The sequence below is a fragment of the Pseudorca crassidens genome, chromosome 10 (genome assembly GCF_039906515.1).
Source record: "Pseudorca crassidens isolate mPseCra1 chromosome 10, mPseCra1.hap1, whole genome shotgun sequence".
Taxonomy (NCBI): Eukaryota; Metazoa; Chordata; class Mammalia; order Artiodactyla; family Delphinidae; genus Pseudorca; species Pseudorca crassidens.
This window is the reverse complement of record NC_090305.1, coordinates 46,847,413-46,870,924: the sequence shown is the minus strand read 5'-3', so window position 1 is coordinate 46,870,924 and position 23,512 is coordinate 46,847,413. Positions and strand designations below refer to the sequence as shown.

The window sequence follows — 23,512 nt, the reverse complement described above, 5'->3', positions numbered from 1 at the left end:
GAGCACAGGTTCAGTAGTTGTGACAAAGGGCTTCATTGCTCTGTGGCATGTGGGATCTTCCTGGACCAGGGCTCGAACCCGTGTACCCTGCATTGGCAGGCAGATTCTTAACCACTGAGCCACGAGGGAAGCCCCTATTTTGTTTTAAATCAGAATCCAATCAAGATTCATGAATTGCATTTAATCATTATATGTTTAGTCTTTTTGGAACTAGCATCGTCTTCCAGCCTTTTACTGCTTTTCATAACACTAACTTTTTGTGTAGTCTGGACCAGTGTTTTTGCAGACTGTCCCACATTCTGAATTTGTCTGATTATTCTCATAATTACATTCCCACTGAATAGTTTTCAAAGAACACTACATATGTGATATTGTGTTGAACATTTACAAATTTAAAAATTCTAGTTCCACACTACTGATTGGTTGAGTATAAAAGTTGAGGCTGAAGATTATTTTCAATCAAAATTTTGAGGGCTTTGATTCAATGTTTTCTATCATTACATACATGTGGTCTTGAGAATTCCTGCTACTTGTATGTGACCTAGTTTTGTTTTGTCTCATTTTATTTTTTCCGTTTCTAGATGTTTTTATATTTTTCCCTGATGTTTTGAAATTTCCCAATGTTGTGCCCATGTGTGTGCATTTCCTTTTATTCCTTGTGCTGGGTACTTAATAAGCTCTCTCCATCTGGAAGCTTATACTCTCCAGTTCTGGGAAGTGCTTCATTTTTCTTCTCACTCTCTAGAACTCTCACTAGTGAGATGCTGGATCTTCTGGATTGGCGCATTAATTTTATCTTTATGTCCTATGTGATATCTCTTATTTTTTATTTTACTAATGAGAGAATTCTATAAATTCATCTTCCAACTATTCTATAAAATATCCACACATACGTTCTAATAACTATTAGGGTGTGGAGAGGAGATTTCCTTGTATCAGCATCCTATCCTCATCCCAAGGTCTCATCTCCTCTCAGGTAGAATAAGAGTTAACAATGCAGTTAGAATTCTCAGTGCTGCAACTGGCAGTGCCTGTTCCCAGCTCTCTATCCTGGGCATCCACCTGGGTCTGTAACTGGGGAATTAATGATATTTGCCACACGTGTCTCTTTTCTAACACCCAGGCTATTGTTCTTCTGCCAAGTTTGGAAAAATTTAGCTTCATTCATCTCCACGTCCTACTCAGGACTCAAGAGCTCTAACTTCCAACAGGAGGCAAGCAAGTTTTGTTTTGTCTTGTTCCTTTTTTTTTTTTTTTGCAGTGTTTGTGTTCTATAGCAAAGGGATAGAATAGCCATGAGTGGCAGGTGCAGATCTTTGAGGCCTTCAGCCTCTTGAATTCCCTTCCTTTCTCCTATTTCTATCTGTTAAAATGCTACTGATTTCTAAAGGCCATTTATATTACATGATTTCAGGAAGATTTTCCTGCTTCTACCAAGCATAAGGTAACCCTCTGCCCTCTGAATTTAGTAGCCTGTTGTTTTCTTCTCACTGCTACCCACAATGTCTAAACATATACCATATTTATTTTTCTATAATTTTCTCTTTTTAAATGTATGCTCCTGAAAAGCAAGTTAGTCCCTTTTTGGTGCCTTGTGATGCTTAGCATAGTGTATTCCATAGAGTATTCATTCAATAAATATGTATTGAATTGTTAAATTAGTACAAAGGAGACTATTCTCATCCAGTGTAGATATGGATTGACTCAAATCAATCACCACTAAAAGGGGAATATTACAAATGATGGGTAGAGAGTAGTATTATATCTATTTATGAAGAATAGTTTTACCATTTGGCCTGTGGAAGAGTATTACATTTTCTTTCCTCATTTACACTTTCACTTTTTAAAATATTAACACAGAAAATCCACAGAATAGATGGAAATCTTTCCTGACAACCCACAATTTCCTAAAGCATATAGTGAAGTTGTCCATAAATACTTGTACTTTTGTAAAAGAGAAAGTAAATGTGGATACTTATACTTAATCTATTATTGTTTTCTACAATTTGGTGTAAATATTTATGTGGTTTTCTTAGGACAGGTAAAAATATAGATCATGCTGGTGATGTTCTAAGGTAAATCACTAAAATAGATATGCTTCCAAAAGGACCAGTCAGTATCTGCAAGAGATTCAAATTAAATAAGGGTATTCAACTAAAATATCAAAGCATAAAAGATCAAAAATTCTAAAAATTTTTCCCACTTTTGCTCCATTGTTTCTGCTGTTTCTTTTGAAGAAATTACTGGGGTATTATGTCCCAGCCTATTAACACATTTGTACTAATAAAAAGACTATTTTAGAAGTTACTTATTCTATCACAGTCTCAAAGTAGAATTTCCTAAAGAATAAAGGGTACATCTGATGTCCCAGTGAAGGAAAAACCTCCCTCTACAACTAAAAGTTTTAACTCTATTTCCTTCTAGCTGAAGACAGATGATTTGGCATCTCTCACAAAAAAGAAAATGCTCAAGGAGATAAGATTCATTTCTTTTGGAGACATGAAGAATATCCCTATTACCTAGAATTTCTTCATATTTATGAAGTTTTAAATTCTTTAGTTTTCTATATTTGAGCCAAATAAAAGCAGATCCTCATCGGATTTTTTAGGAAACACAATCTTGGCTATTTTCCAGATCTTCACCAGGTCCTGTGCAATTTATATAAGGTACAATATAAAATGTAGACCTGACATGAAGGCGTGAGAGATAATGAAAGAAGAGGACAAGTTCTCTGCAGTGTCCTGTGAATTTTAGATCACTTTATACATCTGAGTACTGGGCACAGCAACATACAGGATACATGCGTATTACTATAAACACATGTTTTACAAATCCAGCCCTTTTCAAAGCTACTTTGGAAAATGTATTTCTTGGCACAAATATGCCTACTAGTTTTTTTAATTTAAGGAGGTCATTTTGATCTAAACATCCCTTCCTGAACTATAATTTCTGCACAAATTTTGGGTTTTCAAAAGGAAATAATATTGGCTCTACAATAAGCTTAAAATAATAGTAATTCAGCAGACTTTATAAATATTAACCACTGAATTACCTATTATTCCTAGCAATAGAGACAAAAGAAGAATAAGACATAATTCCTGTCTTTTAGACATTCTCAACCAGTGATGTTTGAAAAAATTGTATGCACGTGTATGTATGTGTGTGTGCATGTATAATGTTATTATAAATTTTAGTGACATAAAGCGCAGTATTTACAAATAAAAACAAATACATTTAATTTATATTTAAAATTTATATTTCATTTACATTAAAAATAAAATTTATGGCACTCAATTTAAAGATAAAATATAGAATTTATTGTAACTTCTGTACACATATAACTTCAGTGTGACTTGCTGTTTCTTGAAAAATTCACTATCAATTTTTATAATTCTGTTGTTACAATAACACCACTATAAATCACAGCACAGATAAGATAAATACTTGATTACTCTTTGATTCATCAGAGACAGCCCTGTATTGATGAACATGTATAAATCTGACATTAATGTCACTTGAAATTTTCATTTATGTTGACAAGCAAAATGAAAAGGAAGCCTCAAATATGCATGTCAGAACTTTACTCATTTGTCATTTTTGTGAGCAACTTTGTTCTGAATTGGACAATGTTTTTTACACACTAGAAGGATATTTCCTCAATTTCGTGTTCTGGTCACAATATAAGGGCTACAGACATAACAGACTTTTAAGTTAAATCTGCTTTATTAACATTTTCTCCATCATTTTCTTGTCTACATAATCACAGTAACAAAAAATCAAGTCCTGGTTTTTAGCATTTGCCAGTATCTGTGATATAAATATTCTTTCTATGGCTGATTTCAAGATAGCAATATGATATCCTTAAAAACAAATTTGGGAAGAGGTAAACAGTAGCACACCATATATTATTTCTGCCATACAGAACAACAGACATAACCTTAAGCATAGAGTGTAATGAAACAATTAGATAATAATGAGCTTTTAAATATTAACCCTTTGTCTTTAATATAATTTATTTAATTTTAAGTTTATGAAATTTAATTTTTAATAATGGCTGTGTTTAACAACCAATTCATGAAATTCCTGGAAATTTTACAAGAGATCTTGTGAGCCAGCACAAGTCAGCTCTAGCACAGTGCTGCTCTCAGCTTACTAGAGGAGATCAACTGGTATATATAAAAAAAATTGAAATAGAAGTGGAAAGTGCTTCAATAGATTATATAATAGGGGCTATGACATCACATTGGAAGGAATGCATAAATCTGTCTGGAGATTTTAGGTGGAAATTCTCAGGGAAGGCCTTATTTGAGATGGTTATTTGTGGATAAATATATTTTCTAGAGGGACAAGTGGGTAGTGTCAGAGCATTCCAATTTCCAAGTGTGAATGCATGGCAACATGAAAGAAAATACTGTTTGGTGAACCACTAGCAGTTGGATCTAACTAAAACACAAATGCCTAAGAAATGGTAGGCAGTTGGGCTAAAGAAGTAGGTAGGAGTCAGGTCTGAAGTGCTTCCTATGACACAGCAAGGATTTTACTTTTATCCTATAGGGAAGAAAGCCATGGAAAGATTTCAAGCAGTGGAATGACAATACATAGATCTATCTGCATTTTGTTACATTCATTTGACTCTTTAAAAAATTCCAAGTCTTTTGGGACTAGGCTCCATTTTTCCCATTTTCTTGACTAAGTTAATCATAGTTACTATAAAACCCCTGGATGATAACTCCAATGTCTGAATCACTTGTGTCTTTATTTTTCCTCTTGGTTTCCTCATGCCTTATAATTTTATTTACTGAATTCTTGATATTGTCTATAGAAATTTGTGAAGGGTTTTGCCTGATAATATTTTCTTCCAAAGAGGATTAAGTGTTCCCCTGGCAGGCAGTTAGGATAGCAGCAGATAACCTTGATGCCATGAAGAGATGGTTTTAGGCAATTGTATAGAGAAGTTGGAAGCTTAGGCAGTCTGGGCTAGAGATATAGCTCTGGAAGTGATCAACATAAAGATGACAGTTGAAATTACAACCGCTGTTCAGGGTGTCTACTGAGAGGAGAAATTTAGGCTACACCATGCCCTACATGAAGCCAGTGTTACGAGAGCCCCCCTTCCCATGTTTAATTGTCCTTTATCTCACTAGGAAATAAAGGCACAAGCTGTTATAAATATAATCCTGTTTTCTTCAAGAAGATCCCACTTTAGAAAGAAAATCAATCTTGAATTTATAAAAAGATATGATATTTCTCTAAAGGCCTGTTGTAAAATCCCCATGCCAGTGTATGTTTTGGACATTAACCTGTAAGGATCTCTGGCTGTTCCTGGGTATACATTACCACCTCACAGATACCAAATCAAAAATTCTTCCAAAAATGGAAAAATAAACAGAATATGTATTAAATTTCCTCTAGATACAGAGTTTTTCTAATCAACATGCATTTAGGAAGTTTTTGAAGATTTTCTGTAACTAAGAGAATCATCATACAAAATAGTTCAGAACATTTCTTAGCATATATTCTGGAAAATGCACGTTTCCAAAATATTATGTTACTGAGAGTTTGGCTAACTGCTATTGTACTGGATTTACCTATGTTAAAAGTTAAGTTGGATCATATAAAATTGCCATTTTTGTAGATACAAAAAATATGTATTTGAACTGTAGTTAAACCTAATACTAACACTAGAAACTATAAAACTGACATGTTTTTGTCAACTAAAGAGAAGCAAAAATATCTTGTGATGCTAATAAGTTATTGTGGCTTTCAGAAGAAAATCTTTTTTGAAATTTAAATAATATGAAATGTCATCCTGACTCTGCTTTGTGCCCACAGTTTCTTCAAAGACTTTTCAATTTAATAGGCCTTGGTGACAGGTTTAGAATTTGGTCATTATTTTCATTTGGGGTTTTATTTCTGTAAAAGGTCAGCAGGTATTAAAAGAAAATAAATGAAAATAATGCAGAATTTTCTAATAAAATTGAGAATTCAGCGGATATTAAAAGAAAATAAATGAAAATAATGTGAAATTTTCTAATACAATTGAGAGAAAAAGAAAATAAAGTCGAACATGCAATCAAAAACCATAAAGTATTCCAGAATTAAGTAATTTAATTATGAGGGTCAAGATCATAAATTTGTCACCAAACTCTAAAATTCTAGGCACAGAAGAAATTTGCAAATGCTGCCCTTTAATGTTATTGAATACAATTAACAGGTCATATAAGAACTTGACATTTAACTTTCTTTATGAAGTGTGGTTAATTCTTATAAGCATATGTTCCTTTCTGGATGAGTTAAACCATAAAATGCATAGCATGTCCACTTCATATATATTTCTTGTTACTACAAAAGCACTTCATGGTAATAATTCAAATTAAAAAAACATATCATGAAATATTAAAATAAAATCTGTACATGAAATGCCAATATTTTAATAGTCAATATTCTCTTAGCATGTAAATGATCAGTGTTTATGACACGTATCTGATTGATCATGGATTTTTATACTTTCTCATGTTTCTTTTCTTAAAGGTTTAATTTTTATGTGAATATCTCCCTACCTTTTTATTATACATTCTCTGCTTGATATATGGATGAGTTTCTTGTAAAATAGAATGATTTTAATAGTATCTCCCATCTCTTTTTTCCACTAAAAGAATAGCTTCCTATTATGGATTGCTGTCTTGTGTGGAACAGTGTGGCAATGGATAAACCGCCCCCCCACCCCCAGTTTTTGTTACTGATGCAGCTTGCTCACTCTCTGTGGGAAATCATTATCTGTTCAAAACCATCCTAAGCCTGAATGTGTCCACACAGCGAATGGGGAAACACTAAAACTAATAGTCTAGCTTTACAATGTGGCAATACTTAATTTTCTGAAAGTTTTATATGGAAAACAATAAATAAGTCTCTAATAAATGGGGAATGTATTCTATTATAGCTTCATCTGCTATGAGGTTGCAGATATGTGTTTTATATTGCTATTTTAGGCTACAAGAAACCAAAGCATGAAAAGTCGTTAACATCATCCTAGCTATCTCATTCAACCTGTGCATGGCAGGGATAAATTAGAAAAACAAAACAAACAAAACAAAACACAATAAAAAAGAATCCAATAATTCAACTTCCCATAATGACTCCTGCCACACTTCTTGGTAATATTATTTTGTTGCTGAAACAGGGATTTTATAGTTTGTGCAAGACTATGATGGCATGATGTATCTATTTAATATTTTTCAATATTTCTTTCCCAAAGTATCTTTACTGGCACTTTTCAGTTAGAAGGCAATTTAAGAATCCATCATTTTACATTCATAAATACAACAATTTTGGCATTTTGTTTTACATAATTATCATTTTCTAATAAATTATGCATCAGGCAAATGTATATCAAAATGAAATAATAATTTCATATAAACCAGTTGAGTGATCTTCATTCTTACAATGGCTTTTTCCCTGTTATATGGTACCATATCTAACAAAAATTCCTTTATTATCCTGAGAGGAAGACATTTCTGATCTCTTTGCAATTTCTGTGATTAGAAAATACTAAGATATGACAATGCCCTTTATTCATCTTTAACCTTTTGACTTACAAGTGAAAAACATGAGTTGTCTTTTAAAACTTGGTCCTGCACTGAGTCATGACAGCATTACTAATTTTATTTTTCTGGAATGTTTCGTTTCAGTAGTGCTTAGTTTCATGGAGAAAATGTAAGTATTCAAGTTAACTATGTCATTAATAATTGTTTAATTCAAGTTAACATTGTTTGAATAGGAAGGGGGGTCTCATTGCTAAATTAGGTTTAGTTTTGATTTTTAATCTTCTTTTGAAACTATTCTCTCCTACTCTAGTCAGGGCCTGCTTTATTTGTTTGTTTGTTTCCACATAGCTCAGGTTCTCCCATGGGGCTGGTGACTCAGGGCTTCCTCCAAAACCAGCAGCCCTGGAGGCAGGCAGTATGAGCAGGGAGGGACCCTTCATCTCTACTGCAACCACACAAGCTATAGTTTATGTTTACATGAGATTTATTTGAAAAATTTAGTCTAAAAATGTTACAAATGTGTTGGTGTACAGCATTCTGCATTATTAAACAATTTTACGTGTTCTATTATTAAAACTACCAAATGTAAGCTATTGAGGCCAGAAATATCAGTTTGCCATTTAAAACCCCAAATTTCCATCAAAGGATAATTCAAATTGCCATATTATTCTATTAACTATTCATTTTCTCTGTGGTGATTCATTTCTTTCCAAATTTAATATTGTGTTGGCTTATAATGTTATAGCTCCTATTGTATTTCCTACATGGAGGCTTCATACATACTAGGGCCGTGCAGTCCAATAGATCTTTCTGTGATGATGGAAGTTTCCGTGTTCTGTGCTGTCACTGGTCAGACGTGGCTTTTGAGCACTTAAATGTGGTTAGGGTAACTGAGGAACTGAATTTTTAATTTAATTTAATTGATTTAAATTTAAATTTAAGTAGCCACATGTAGCTGTTGGCTACATGGATGCTGAAGCACTTGTGAATAAACATATTTGAAATACTCAGCTGTCCAGAGATTTTTTACATGTCTTTTTTTTCAGTTTGAGACAGGCTGGGACCTGGGACACTTTGCACGTGGACAAACCTCTCCTCAAGCAACAAAATACAAAGAAACTGTATGGGACTAAAAATAACTGCATGCATGTGCAGTTGGGGCAAATTATGGACAAAAAGATACAAAAAGACTAAAAATAGTCAACTGCCACTTCTGAAGATCCAGGAGAAAAAAAAGGGTGTTGGGAGCAAAAGCAGGGTACTACACATGCCCTCTGCACACAACACCACCTAAGGGGTGGGCAAACCACCTAAGCCACCTCTCCAGCCCAACCCCTGGACACACCCCTACCCTCACCCCATATAAGGAACAAGCTCACTGCCCCGCCCAGAGAGTGAACAATCAAGTGAACCTGTTGTTTGTTCTCGCTTCCCCCTTCTGCAGGAGGGTTCCCAATAAAGCCTTGCCTGAATTTCTTGTCTGGCTTCTAGCCAATTTCTGTTGACTGGGGAAGGCCAACAACCCTGGTTGGTATCAGATTTATGGCACCCAATGTGAGGCAGTTGTCCCCTTCTTGGGAGAGGATCTGGGTACCTCCAGGACCACCAAATAAAGCTTCCCCATGGGTGACAAGTGGCCACCTGAACCTCTTGTTTCAGTGTCACTGGATTTGGTAAGTCTGCCTTCCTGGCCCCTGGGGACCTCAGTACCCTCATTCAGACTACACTTTCCCCTCCCCCTTGTCTTTTCCCTCTCCTGAAATCTCTCCACTTCTCCTCTCTCTGTCCTCTTCTCTCTCTGTCCTCTCTTACCTCTGTCCCCCGCTTCTGAGAGACTGGATATTGGCAGCTACAGCCTCACTCCTCTCAGCTTGTGAGACCATGCTCCCTCTGGCCGGCAATGGCTCCCCTTGATGGTTACAGAGGTGGGAGAGGCGTGCCTCACACCGTGCAGACCCTGGTCCAGCAGCCTCTCCCTGACAGGAGATTTATGAGCGTGATAGGGGGTTAAACCTCATATCATGAACTGGCTGGATGTCCTATCATCCCAGTATTCTCACCTGTATTTTCCTGCTGTCTCTTTCCCTTTTTCAGTCTTTTCTGTCCCTCCTCCGCTTCCCCCTCCCTGGATCCTTATACCTGAAGTCTCTGCCAAAATTGTGGGCATGGTGGAGCATTTAAACCTTGAAATACAAATGCAGTGCACTTTCCCTGAGATTCCATGCTTGGCTTACTTGGTGGGATTTTAAAAAACAAAAAAGAAAAGAAAGGAGCTTGCATTTTTCCCTCCTCTGCTTTTGCAGTGTAACTATTCTTTCTGCCTGAGCTCTAAGGTCTTGCATCTGTCTCTTCTGCTTTGTAGTGTAACTATTCTGCCTGGGCTCTCAGGAACTACCTGATTCATCTGTAGTCTCCCAGACCAAGGGAAAAAATGGGCCATTTTAAATTCAAGTGGGAAACTATGAGGTCTCTGGTTCTGTCTTTATGGAAAAATTAACTTGTAAATGATCTGTATTTAATTGGTTTAAGGAAATGGAGTGCTTATACACATTCTCAGAAATATAAAGGAGGCTCACCAGAATACATTTTGGGTTAATGTGATCTGGGAAATATTCAATATCTAATTAATCTCTGGTATTAGACATAGCTTAAGCTTGTGGGTTTAATTAATGCAAATCTGTCTTTAGAGTCATCAACATTAAGTATAATACTTTTATTGTACCTATGGTTACTGAAAGTCAATAAGTGCATATTGTTTCAGTTATAAAATCTGTTAATATGGAAAATAACCTGATATGATTAAACTTTTAAGTAAATGTTACTGAGATAAGAGCGTTTTGGTAAACTCTATAGGAATAATTATGTTTTGGAAACGTCCATTTAAATAGTCCCTCCAAACTTTGTAACTTAAAACTAAATTAAGTTAAATGATAGGAATTCATTGAATATCCAGGCCATTTCAAATAAGATAAAATATTGGGAACATTAATTGTTAAACAGGTCTAAATTTACCTACTTTTGTCTTCTTGTGAGAGAGAAACTAAAGTTGTTTGGTGTCACCTTGAGATGTTCTCTACCAATTTATAGAATGCTAATGTAAATGACAGTTCATAGTGGCTTAAGGAAAGTAGGATGTGTGTTTTCAGAAAGAAATGTATGAGTAATGGAAATATATTTTGTTAATGGAAAAAGGGTGAGTTTGTTCCAAAGCTGGTTATTTCTGAATGGAAAGAATAAGGGACTTTCTGGCTACAGAAATTTGCAGGTTTGTGGAAGAGGAACATTGAGAAAAGAATTTTGTATGTGGTCAGGACTTTCTAAGGTGGGATTAAATTTAATTAGGTAAATGGATTTTATTATGAGTAGGCTGATGCAGGACTGGATTTGGTTTCTCTCTCTCAAAAGAGAACAAAGTTTTCCTGGAATGCTGTTTTTGATAACAGATTGTATGAGTTTCTGTGCCTTTAAATGATCTGTATTTACTTTTGAAATCTTTTTTTTTTCACCTTAGTCTAGGAATAATGGTTTCACAGCCACCTATGATTCTAACTGACCAAGTGTTTGTAAAGCTTTTTGAAATTTTTGACAGACATCCCAAGTATCAAATTCTAATTAAAGTTCTTTTGAGCCCCCCACCAGCTAACTTTGGGGTGCTTCAAAGGGCCCTTGGAGAATCCTAAAGAGAGGTCCTAAACTAATTGGGTTCATTTTGTATGTTAAATTACATGGGAAACATTGTCCAAACGCACTGTTCCTTGTGTCAGATGGAATCATCAGGCTCTCCCCAATTTTTATCACAGCTGCCAAACAAATAGGAGATAGGGTTTTGGGTTCTTCTGCTGTCTAGTCTCTCACCTTACTCTATGCACAAAAAATCCCCTGTGGGAATACTCCTACCTCTAGGCCCTCAGGTCCTGACCCCTGTGGCATTTTCCATTGCGCCCAACTCCAATTCCTCCAGGAGTTCCTTTTTGCACCTCTAGGACCCCCTTCACTCTAGGCCTTGGCAGCCCATACCTCCTTACAGACTACCTATTGGGCTGGCCACTTCCAAGCAGCCCACATCCTTTAATAAGGCTTCACAGATGCTCAATCTCGAGGAATACACCCTGACATAGGAAAAATTGTTATAGGACATAAGCATTATGGACGCCAGATCTCCATCAAAGAGAGTCCTGTCAATGCACTGGCACTGGTTCAAACATACCCTATCGGGGCCCCCTTGTGCGAGGGACTGGGTTAACCAGAGATGTCTGGTTAGGCTATGGGAGAATAGAGGGCCCTCAAAATCCCATTAGGTAAGATGAGAATTTGGAGGACACTCTAATCCCCTTCTGACAAAAGCCTCCTAATAAATGTCTCTGAGATTACAGACTTCATTTCTAGGAGTGCTCTTGGTTGCAGGTTACTCAACATAGGAGGATCCCCTTCTAAGCCAGAAGAAACACCTCTGGAATATATTCTTAAAAATTGGAAATTTAAAGAAATAGAAGGGCTGGAAAGGGAAAATTTTTAACTCTACTAACACTGCCTGGCCTTTATATAAGTTGGGGGATAGAGAAAAATGGTCTGAAAATGGGTCTCTAAATTGCAGTACCATCTTGCAATTAGATCTTTACTCTCATAAGATGGGAAAATGGACTGAAGTTCCCTATATTCAAGCCTTCACAGTCCTTTACCAAAACCCCACTCTATGAGGCTCCTTAATCAAAAGCCAGGGTAATCAGAAAACACTCCCAACATTTTAGATGATCTCCTTCTAATCTTCCCCAATTTTCAGGGAGGGGGGAAATCAAGTTTCCCCTGCTTCTCTAGAGCCACCTGATTCTCCAGAGCCACCTACTTACCTGGAGGCACCTACTTCTTCAGATCCCTCTGACCAATCTCAAAATCCACCTCCCTATGTCCGTTTATACCCTCCATTACCCTAGAAGGGAGAGACAGGTCTCTCCAGGGTAACTCATAGTGGAACTTCCTATCACCCAGGATCAGGAAAAATAGGCCCTAGTAGGGAAGTGGCAAATGGTGAAGGGACAATTAGAGTACATGTGCCCTTCTCTTTAACTGATTTAGCCCAAAGCAGAAGAGACTGGGCCAATTTTCTGAAGACTGTAGTATGTTTGCTGAAGGGTTTCAGGCCCTAACTCAGGCCTTTGATTTAACTTGGAAGGATGTCCAAATAGTCCTGTCTACTTGCTGTAACCCTGAGGAGAAACAGATTTGGGGCAGCAGCCCAGGGGCACAGTAGCCAGCTTGCCAATCTCAACATTTTTTTAAGGGTGGAGACGCAGTCCCAAATCAGGAGCCCTGTTGTAATTATAATTCCCAGGATGGAACAGAGGGCAGGAAGCACATGATCCAATGTGTATTAGAAGGGATGAGAAAGTGTATCAAAAAGCCAAAGGGTAAAGGAGTGACCCAAGAAGAAAAAGAAAATCCAGCCCTCTTTCAGGGATGGCTTGTGCAGGTTTTTGAAAATTTACTAACATTGAACCATCCACTCCCTAGGGTCAATCACTGCTGGGAAAACATTTTATCAGCCAGTCTACCCCTGATATTAGGTGGAAACTCTAAAAGTTACAATTAGGCTCACAAACACCAATGCCCCAACTTCTAGAGGTGGCCTTTGGGGTATTTAATAATCGAGATCTAGCTGAGGAGGAAGAGAGAACCTGACATGAAAACAAGCAGGCCAGGGCTCAAGCTAAACTTATGGCCACAGATGTCAGCCATGCCTTGAAACCTCAGGACAACCCAAGGGGGCCAAGGAAGTTTAACCATCTGCCTGGAGGTAAAGCCAGCAAGGGGGGATGCTTCAAATGTAAGTCAACTTGCCACTGGGCCCAAAAGTGCCAAAAAGAGCTCTCTGGCTCATGCCCAGTCTGCAAACAAACCAGTCATTGGAAGTGGGAATGCCCTCCATCCTGAAGGAGAAGGGGGGCTCCCAATTCCGAGATGGCCATGTTGGGTGACTGATGTGGCTAGGGGATTCTGGTGGCTTCCCTCCATGAGATGTCTATCTCCATCAAGGAGCCCTGCATAGTCCTTGATGTGGCAGGTAAGAAAACCATTTTTTTAATTGATATGGGAGCCACTTACTCTTTCCTGGTCTCTCATGCTGGGCCTCTTTTCTCCAAAAGCTGTACTGTGACTGATGTCAACAGAAAGCCTCGCACCCATTTCCTCACTGGGCCTCTCACTTGCCAATTTGAACAGCGTTTGATCTCACATGGCTTTTTGGACGTGCCTGAGTGTCCTACCCCACTACTGGGGAGAGACCTTATGGGCTCCCTTGGAACCACATTACAATTAGGAGGCCCCAAGCAGTCCTTTTTCTTGACTCTGACCAAGACAAATCAGCTGGAAGAACAAGGGTCTATTCCCAACCATATTCTACACACAGTAAACCCAGCAGTTTGGGACAAAGGAATCCCTGGGAAGGCTATAAATGCCTAACCTGTAAAAATTAGCCTTAAGCCAGAAGTCACTTATCCTAACAAGAGACAGTACCCCATAAAGTTGGAAGCAAAAAAAGTTTGCAACCTCTCATAGATAAATTCTTAAAACATGGCCTCTTAGTGCCGTGTCAGTCTCCATGCAATAACCCCTATTCTGCCGGTTGTTAAGCCAAATTGGAAATATCGAATGGTACAAGACCTTAAATCAGTAAATGATGCAGTGGTCCCTATACATACTCTTGTGGTCAGTCCTTATAATATATTAGTCCAGATTCTTGGAGATGCCAAATGTTTTACTGTGCTTGACCTCAGGATGCCTTCTTTTGCATCCCAGTTCATCCCTCATCACAGTATCTGTTTGCCTTCGAGTGGACTAACCCCCGCTATGGCCAAATGCAACAATATACCTGTACAGTATTGCCCCCAGGGGTTTTAAGACAGCCCCACTTGTTCGTCCAGGCCCAAGGAAAGAGCTAAGGGAAATACACCTAAAAGAAGGGGCCATTCTACAATATGTAGACATATTAATATGTAGTCCCACCATGGAGGCCTCAGCTCAGAATACCATTGAAGTCCTTAATTTCCTTGGGGCCCAGGGCTACAGCGTCTCCCAGGGGAAAAAAAAAAAGCACAAATCTCAAAACAACAGATTATGTATCTGAGATATATTATAAACCCTGGAAGTAGACAGTTCTCGCCAGATAGAGAACAAGCTATTTTAGGCCTAAGCTCCCAAAAGACAAAATAAAACTTTGTACTTTCTTAGGCATGGCAGGATTTTGCAGAATTTGGATTCCAGGATTCAAACTAATGGCTAAGCTTCTATACAAAGCCACTAAAGGCCCAAATACAGAACAATTACTTTAGACTGGAAAACAAGAAAAGGCTTTTAATAATATCAAACAGGCCCTCACCAGAGCTCCTGCTCTGGGTCTCCCCAATTTAAAAAAAAACCGTTTGTGTTGTACATAGCTGAAGAACAGGGAACAGTTCTGGGGGTCCTTGTTCAAAAGCTAGGAGAAGTTCCTCAGCCTATAGTCTATTTTTCCAAACAGCTAGATTCCGTGGCCTGAGGTTGGCCTGGCTGCCTCTGGGCAGTAGCTGCCACTGCTTTATTAGTGGAAGAAGCTAACAAACTTACCTTTAAATAGCTGCTGGAAGTCCAGACCCCTCATCAAGTACAAGGGATTTAGAGATTAAAGGCCACCACTGGTTAACTGGAGGCTGCGTTACTAAGTACTATGCATTACTCCTTGACTGTCCAGAGGTAACCCTCAAAACTTGCCACACCCTCAACCCAGCTATAGTAATGCCTGCAGAAAGCCCAGAACTAACACATTCCTGTCTTGAAACACTTGACCTGGTTTATGTCTGCAGGCCTGATCAAACAGACCAGGCCATAGAAAACACTGAGGAAGAATAGCTTATTGATGGCAAAAGTTTTGTTAAAGATGGAGTCAGGAGGGCAGGGTGTGCTATTGTGAGTGTTCATAGTGTTATGGAAGCAAAACGTTTGTCACCCAACACTTCAGCCTAGAGGGTTGAGCTTACAGCCCTAACTTGAGCCTTAACCTTAGGGAAAGGAAAATTATAAATATATATACAGACTCAAAATATGCCTTCCTTGTTTTACATGTCCATGGAGCTGTCTGGAAAGAAAGAGGACCTTAAAATGCAAAAATTCCCCTTTAAAATATGGGGCTGAGATTTTACATCTCATAGAAGCAGCTCAAAACCCAGAACTAGTAGCAGTCATTCACTGCCATGTGCACCAAAAGGAAAATTCTCAAATTACCGAAGAGAACAACAGGGCAGATGGAGAGGCAAAGAAAGTAGCCCTGATGCACATACCATGTAGAAACCAACATGGACAAAATTCAACAACAAGCCATTTGGCTTCAGCAGACAATTAACCACCAATCCTCGCTAATCAATATGGGCAGGGAAATTGAAAACGGTTCTCTAGTTTGTTCTCTTGGAACCCACAAGGTTTAAAAAACTTTCTGACAGGAGGTTTTCATTTTATTACCCTTTTCTTTTCAGTCATGTTCTTTCTAGTACTGCATTGTCTTCCCTACTCTTGTAAACTTGTGACTAAGACTTTTTGGTCCAAGAAGTAGACCTGGGACCAATAGGTCCAGACCTTTCATTCGGAAAATAGAGAAACATATTAAACATTAACCCTGAGATTAACAAAAATATATACCCAAGCAGAATGGCTTCTTGGCAGGAGTAACATCGCCTCCTCTGTCTTGTCAACAGTTAAAGAAGCCCTCCCAAAGTTAACCTGGTTCCTTCCCTTTCTAGGCCCTTTAATGCCTATTGTTTAGTCTTTTTTTTTTTTTTTTTTTGGCTGTGCAGCACAGCTTGTGGGATCTTAGTTCCCCAATCAAGGATCGAACCAGGGCTCCCTGCAGTGGAAGCACAGAGTCCTAACCACAGGACTGACAGGGAAGTCCCTTTAATGGCTGTTGCTGTTCTTCTCCTTTCTAGCCATTGTTTTTAATCTTTTTATTGAGTTTGTGTCTTCTAGGCTCCAACAGTTTGAAGTAAGGCTCGTGATGGCTCAAGAAATTCAGCCCATTCCAGCAGAGAGTGGCCCAGGTCCCTACAGGTCCTTGGGACAGTCAGCAAGGTACTTCTACACCTCTGGGGCAGGCTAGGGTCTGTGGCCCCTGTCCAGCAGGAAGAAGTGTCAGAAGAAGAGACCTTCAGCCCCTTACTCCTTTAGAATACGGGTGTAGAGTCTCTCGGGGGGAATGAGACAGGCTGGGACCTGGGACCCTTTGCTGCAGTGCTGCAGTGCTTGCACCTGTACACACCTCTCCTCAAGTAACAAAATACAAAGAAACTGTATGGGACTAAAATTAACTGTGTCCATGTGCAGTTGGGACAAATTCTAGACAAAAGATACAAAGAGACCAAAAAACCCAACTGCCACTTTTGAAGAGCCTGGAGCAAAACAGGGGGTTGACAGCAAAATCAGGGTACAGCACATGCCCCCTGCACACAACACCACCTAAGGGGTGAGAAAACCACCTAAGCTACCCCTCTGGGCTGACCCCTGAACACATCCCTACCTTCACCCCATATAAGGAACAAGCTCGCCCCCTCAGGGAGCAAGAAAGCAGGGGAACCTATTGTTTGTTGTCACTCCCCCTGATGCAGCAGGGGCCCCAATAAAGACTTGTCTGAATTTCTTGTCTGACCTCTAGTCAATTTCTATTGATTGGGGAAGGCCAAGAACCCTGGTCGGTATCAAGTTCATAACTTAACCATAGATGGAGAAAAAAAAACTATGGACTTAGATTTCATAAATGATGTCATTTTGAGAGCAAAAGGAATATGTATTTTGAATCTGCCATCCACTCCCCCTTTATCTTTGTCCCCTTGTGGAAATTAACTTTGATTTTCTCTTTTGTGATTTTGAGTGATGTTGCTTTCCAATGAATGGGATGGACTGGAAGCCTGGAAGGCATTTTCTGTAGACTACTTCCTTGAGAGTATTTGAAAATACAATGAAGAAACCATTAATGTCACAATAAGCTTTAACAGTTCTGAGAAAATTCCAATATGCAAACTTCCAAACAACAGTAATGAACAATTAAATTAGGTAAAATGAAAAATACTTCTTGACTCCGCACTTATCCTTCTTATTATCATTTTAAAGAATCAACAAAGGACCCATATGCCAGAATCTTTGATGATTTAAAAACTGCTATTTTAAAGTAGAATCTTATGTTGTCAGTTCTGCTTTATTGTTTTATTTTATAAACTAACAAGTGACCTCTGGGCTTTATGCTTAAGGAGGATTTCAACACTCACAAAAATTGATCATGAAGAGTTATTTTAAGAATATACAAGATTGCTGTATGGAAGAAGGTAGAAGACACCAGAAACATTTTATGTGTAATTTTATCCTTTTTTTTTTTAAAGAACAACAACAACAAACAACATTATTGTCACAAGGAGTAACTTAAATATAGGAAGAAGAAAAGAGGGACTTAAAAAAGCCTCACAAGAGATGAAAGGTCAGTGTTTCAAAGTGTGTGGTATCCTTAAATCTGAGGTCAATGAATAAAGACTTACTTTTGTTCCAGTGACAAACACTAACAGAAATGAAAGAAGCAGAATGATGGTGGTGAGGCTTATACACAGTCAATACAGAGAAGCACAAGCCACAGTCTACATGTTCAGGCTCTTTCTGCTTGGATTTCCATTAACCTTCCTTGATTAAGACTCTTCTAGCATGTAGTACACTGTGGGCTTTGTCTTTCTGAACTTATGCTGTTCTTCACTGTCAGTTACGCCACTCACCTTGCTAATCCACCAGTGGTATTCTGCTCACCATCTCTACCTCACCTCTTTGGAAAGCAATCAAGTGTTCCCACAAACCCTCTTGTGATTCTAGCTCTATCACTCCTTTCTAAGCTGTTAATGTTTCGGTATTTCCCTCTCTCATATTTTCCTTGTTCACCAAAAGGTAACTGCGTCTCTTCTTCTCATTTACGATCAAAAGAGGAAAAAAAAAAACAAACTAAGAGGCAATAAATTGTCACAGGGAGAGTCCAATCTGCCAAATGTTATAGTTCTTTCCAAGGTCAAATTCCTATGTTTCTGATTTTATCTTGAGTAGCATTGCATATAAATTGTGTAATAATATGTCTGTATCAAGAACAAGGTAAACAATGTTATTAATTATAATGTTTTTGCTATTATAACCATATACAACCCAAAATATACAAATATATAATTTTACATTATGTCATAGTATAGTAAACTAATTTTGAGTGACATATTCTGGGACCTGTGCAAACACTTTATATAGATTATTCCATTTATTGTTAGGAGGCAGCCCTAAAGATGCAATAAATGCACCATTCATGTCCTTCTTCTTCACTCTGTCCCCCTGTCTCTCTCTGTCTCTTCCTTGGCTTCTACTCTTTCAATTTCTCATCTCTGTTTTTCGGGCATCTCCACTCAGCAGAGAACATACCCACCAGCTGCTCTATGGTCACATTACTTAGCTAATTGTCTAACCAAAGAGAGAACAAAGTTTCTCTCTCAGCTTCAGCTTTCAAACTCCCAAAGAAGAACTGTGATCAGCATACATCACCTGGTCCTCTTTGTACCTTTCATTATTGCAGGGGAAGGGGTAAGGGGTCATGACTTGAATGATTTGACACCCCACAAACTACATGAGCCCTTCTCAGAAAGAAGAGGGTGATATTTTAGACAGGTAAAACTGTCCAGTAAAATGGATATAAACATCTTTAAGCAGAGAAAAAAATGTAACTCATGGTCAGCCCCACAGTCAATAATGGTCATGCTAAACAAATTGTGGATTTTTGCTTATATGTGTGTAGTGTTGGGACTTTTATTTTCTTCCCCAGGGTTATATGGAAAGAGAAGAAATTATGGAGACAGGAGGGAGGATAGTGATAGAACAGACATGCAGAAAGGCTTCCAGTCTGTGATCTAGCCCTACACTTAACATGTTGTAAAATGGTGTGGTAGGCTGCTAATGCCCAGAGAGATGTCCATGTCCTAATCCCAGGAATCTGTACATGTTCCTTCATTTGGAAAGAGGACTTTGCAGAAGTAATTAAGTATCTTTGAGATCAGGAGATTGTCCTTCATTACCTGAGTGGACCCTAAATACCATCACAAGTGCTTGATAGAGACAGAAGGAAATCACAAACACACACACACAAAGCAGAGTATGATGTGAACAAGGATGCAGAGACTGGAGTGATGCAGTCACAGACTGAGGAATGCTGGCGCCACTAGAAGCTGGAATAAGCAAGGAAAGATTTCTCCCCCAGAGTTTCTAGAGGAAATGAAACCCTGCAGACTTCTGGCCTCTAGAACTCTGAGAGAATGAAGTCCTATTGTTTGAAAACACCAAATCTACAAACTACCTTCCACAGGACGTTGCTCATGGTTTTTACAAATCTTTGTAACTGATCATTGGAAGACTCTTTTCTTCAATGTCTCACCTGTTGTTAATAATCCCATACAGTTTTTCATCTTACATTTTGTAATTATCATATCTAGAAGTTTGATTTATGTCTTTTCTTGTATCTTTCATGTCTCCACCTTACGTTTTAAAAAACTATAATTTAGTTATAACAATTGTTTTGGTGTCCTTATTTACAATTCTAATGTGTCAATTATGGGTAAGTTTTGATTAGTTATTCTCTTTTATTACGTGTCATGTTTTCCTACTTCTTTGCATACTTGGTATTTTGATTGGATGCCATGCATTGTGAATTTCACATTTTTAGATATTATGTATTTTTGGTTTTATATAAATACTCTAGAGCTTTGTTCTGGGATTTTAACTATATTAAAAACATTTCTTTTTCTTTCCTCTTGCTTCTACTATTTGTTAGGTGGGACCAGAGAAGTGCGCATCGTAGGGCTCATTATTCCACATTACTAAGTAAGATCTTTGCATGTACTCCACTCAATGTCCCATGAATAATAAATGATGTTTTCCAGTATGCAAATTGGGAACAGGCACTATTCTTGTCCTGCTTCAATGTTGGCACTATTACCACTGATACTTTTTTTTTCTTTTTTGGCCACACTGCACGCCATGCGGGATCTTAGTTCCCCGACCAGAGGTTGAACACAAACCCAGGACCTCAGCAGTGAAAGCATGGAGTCCGAACCACTGGACTGCCAGGGAATTCCCAATCACTGATGCTTTTAGGTGGTGATCTTCTTCCCAAACTCAGGTATTTTTCTTCACATATACATGCTAATAAATATGCTGCGGATTCTAGAATTCTCTGTGTATTTCTCTCCTGTCCAGTACTACTACAATCTCTGGCTGCCTTGGTCCCTCCAGACTTTCAGCTCTGTCTTCTCAGTTCAGGGAGTTTTCTGAGTCCCTTCTCACGATGTCACAGCCTGGAAACACTCTCGAGGCTGTGAACTGGGGCAAGTCAGGACTCAGCTTATTTTTTTCCCTATTTCTCAAAGATCACTGTCCTTCACTCCCTAATGTCCAGTGTCATGAAACTGTTTTTCATATATTTTGTGTGCTTTTTGTTGTTTTAGATGAAAGAGTAAATGCAGTTCATGTGCACTCCAGCTGGCCACGAACATGTGCTATCTGAACTACATTCTGCTTGTAAGGGCAATCTTGTATCTCTCTCTTTCACAAGATCGTGAGTCTTGACAGGTAGATTCTTTGTGGGTTTTCATCTTAATCTCTGCCCCTCATTGTTAACACAGTGTTTTGTATATATTAAGCATTTATTTAATATTTGCTGACTTTTGAACAGCTAAACAAAGCTCCAAATTGAGATTTGTTGAATGTTGTACATGTTTCCATAAATTACAAAGATGGAAATTTAGCTTCCCTCACCCCTTAGCCTCATTTTATAACTATGGCAGATATGGCCCACAAGGGTCCTTTCTAATACTACTTAGAGTCCAACATAAAATGCAGTTCTGTGTTTGACTTTAAGAAAATTACTTAATCAGCCTGCGGTGGATGGTTTACATCCATCTATAAAATGAATATAATAATACTGGCTGTAAATAAATGACTGTTGTGTGGCTAAGATGAAGACTCAGTTTGTGGGTAATAGAGTACCCTCAGCAACTTTCTAAAATATTAATGAAAACAATAATTTTGCATATAAATAGTTTGAGCAAAGGATTCAAATGCTTTCAAAGAATTCAAAGGAAAAGGCATAAGAGAATAGTCACTATTTCATGTTCAAATGGAAAACACAACTTTCTTAACTAAATATCTGCTGTATATGCAGGTCATCAATGTTTATAACTATGATGATGATATAACCAACACAGCTAACACTGCTACCCCAAAAGACTCATACTCCCACACTGCTGTATCCATTTTTTGTGTGTAACTCCATCCGTTATGTGCTTCTTAAAAACACAAAAGTTAAAATGCTATGCCCATTCCTCTCATATAGTACTTTTCTAAATACATCACAAAAAAAGCAATTTTAATAATAATTCTTACCTTCTTTAAGCTCATAATTTAAAATATTATAAAAATATTATTAAAATGGACTTACTGTCCTAATTCTCTTTTTCATTTTTTTAAAAGATAGATAAGAATTTTGTTTAGTCTGCTAGTATTTACAGGTACCCCAAAAGTTAGCCAGCTCTCCTTCTAAGTACAGATGAAGTCGCTAAGCCACTTGCTCCAAGGTAGTAACTTCAGCATTTCTAAAACACCAAACTATTTTGGAAAGTATAAGAGCTCTTTCATTTCCCCTAGTAGCACACTTCAGCCTCAAGTTATGATAAACAGGCAGACAACAAATTAATGGGCATGATAATGTTAGGATTTGGTTAATCAACAAAAATTAAATGAACACAAGCAGCCTAAAGGAAGCAGAATGTGTGCAAAGGATTGTCATTTCAGCTTTAATTAACTTGGTCTTCACACAGATCATGCTGTCTTTTAAACCTGGCCAAACTCTTTTAAAGGTCTGAAGCTTTGGACTGGTTCTAAATGGCAAACCTGATTTACTGGAGAAGATTTCAGTTCACTTGCACTTGTTTACTTATTCAGAAAATAAATTAAAAAAAACAACATGCACATAAATTTTTAAAAAGTCCTAATGTTGAACTTCATCTAAAAAAACGATGAGCTATTTAAAATGCATGTTATATTATTTTTAATTGGAAAATTCAATTATACATGGTCTGCTTAAACATTCTTAAGTTATTATAGGTGAGAGAAATTCAATAAATTTATACTTGTTTTTCTGAAAGCATTTGTATTGTTCCCTTAGAGAAAGTTTGTAAACAAGTGTGGAAACAACAGAGAATAAGGCCTCAAACTGTTCTTGATACCAGTAAACCAGTACTCTGGAGAGGACGATTTCTGAAGGAAAAGTCATTACTCACAGAATAAAAATCAAAAGTTTTAGGACTATCTTACGACACTCCTGGTTTTAACTTATTTCATATGGAAATAAGGAATCATGGAAATTTATGGAAAAGGAATAATTTGGCAGAGCACTGCCACAATAAAATAAAAATCTATAATATGTTGACAGATATAACGCAAATACCAAGTGACACCTTGGGAAGTGCCATGGAGAAACGCTTGAGTAGTTTTAAAATTTTCTTTGATAATTGAGGAGCAAAGATTGTTTTGAATCATATGTTATTTATTGTTAATATTAAAGATAATTTGGTGGTGAGATTCAGACAAACGGGGTTGAAATGTAGAAGAAATGAAATTTGCAGCAGCTTTGCTTTCCGAATATTTTTCCTAAGTGTATTTTTACAGTGGACCAGTTTCATATGCTGTCAAAGAATAGCTACTTCTGTTGTCTTTTAGGGAAGGCTTTCCAGAGAAACTGCTTTTAAGCTTTAAAATGTGTGGCCAGTGAAAAGATGAAATGTCTGTATGATGCAATAAGGATGCAGATTAGAGAAAGATGTCAATCACAGTGGCTGGCCTGCTTTGGGATTAATCAGGCTGGTTAGGTTTGAATTTAACTGACATTT

The 23,512-nt window shown here is 37.7% G+C and overlaps 1 protein-coding gene and 1 pseudogene across 4 annotated transcripts in view; one reads left to right on the top strand and one right to left on the bottom strand.

The window, feature by feature from the left end:
• KHDRBS2 (KH RNA binding domain containing, signal transduction associated 2) overlaps positions 1–23,512 on the bottom strand; it is a 739,251-nt gene that overhangs the window by 110,868 nt on the left and 604,871 nt on the right. The gene's annotated exons all lie outside the window — the stretch shown is intronic.
• Positions 16,564–23,512, top strand: part of LOC137231625 (SS18-like protein 2 pseudogene) — an 86,035-nt pseudogene continuing 79,086 nt past the window's right edge.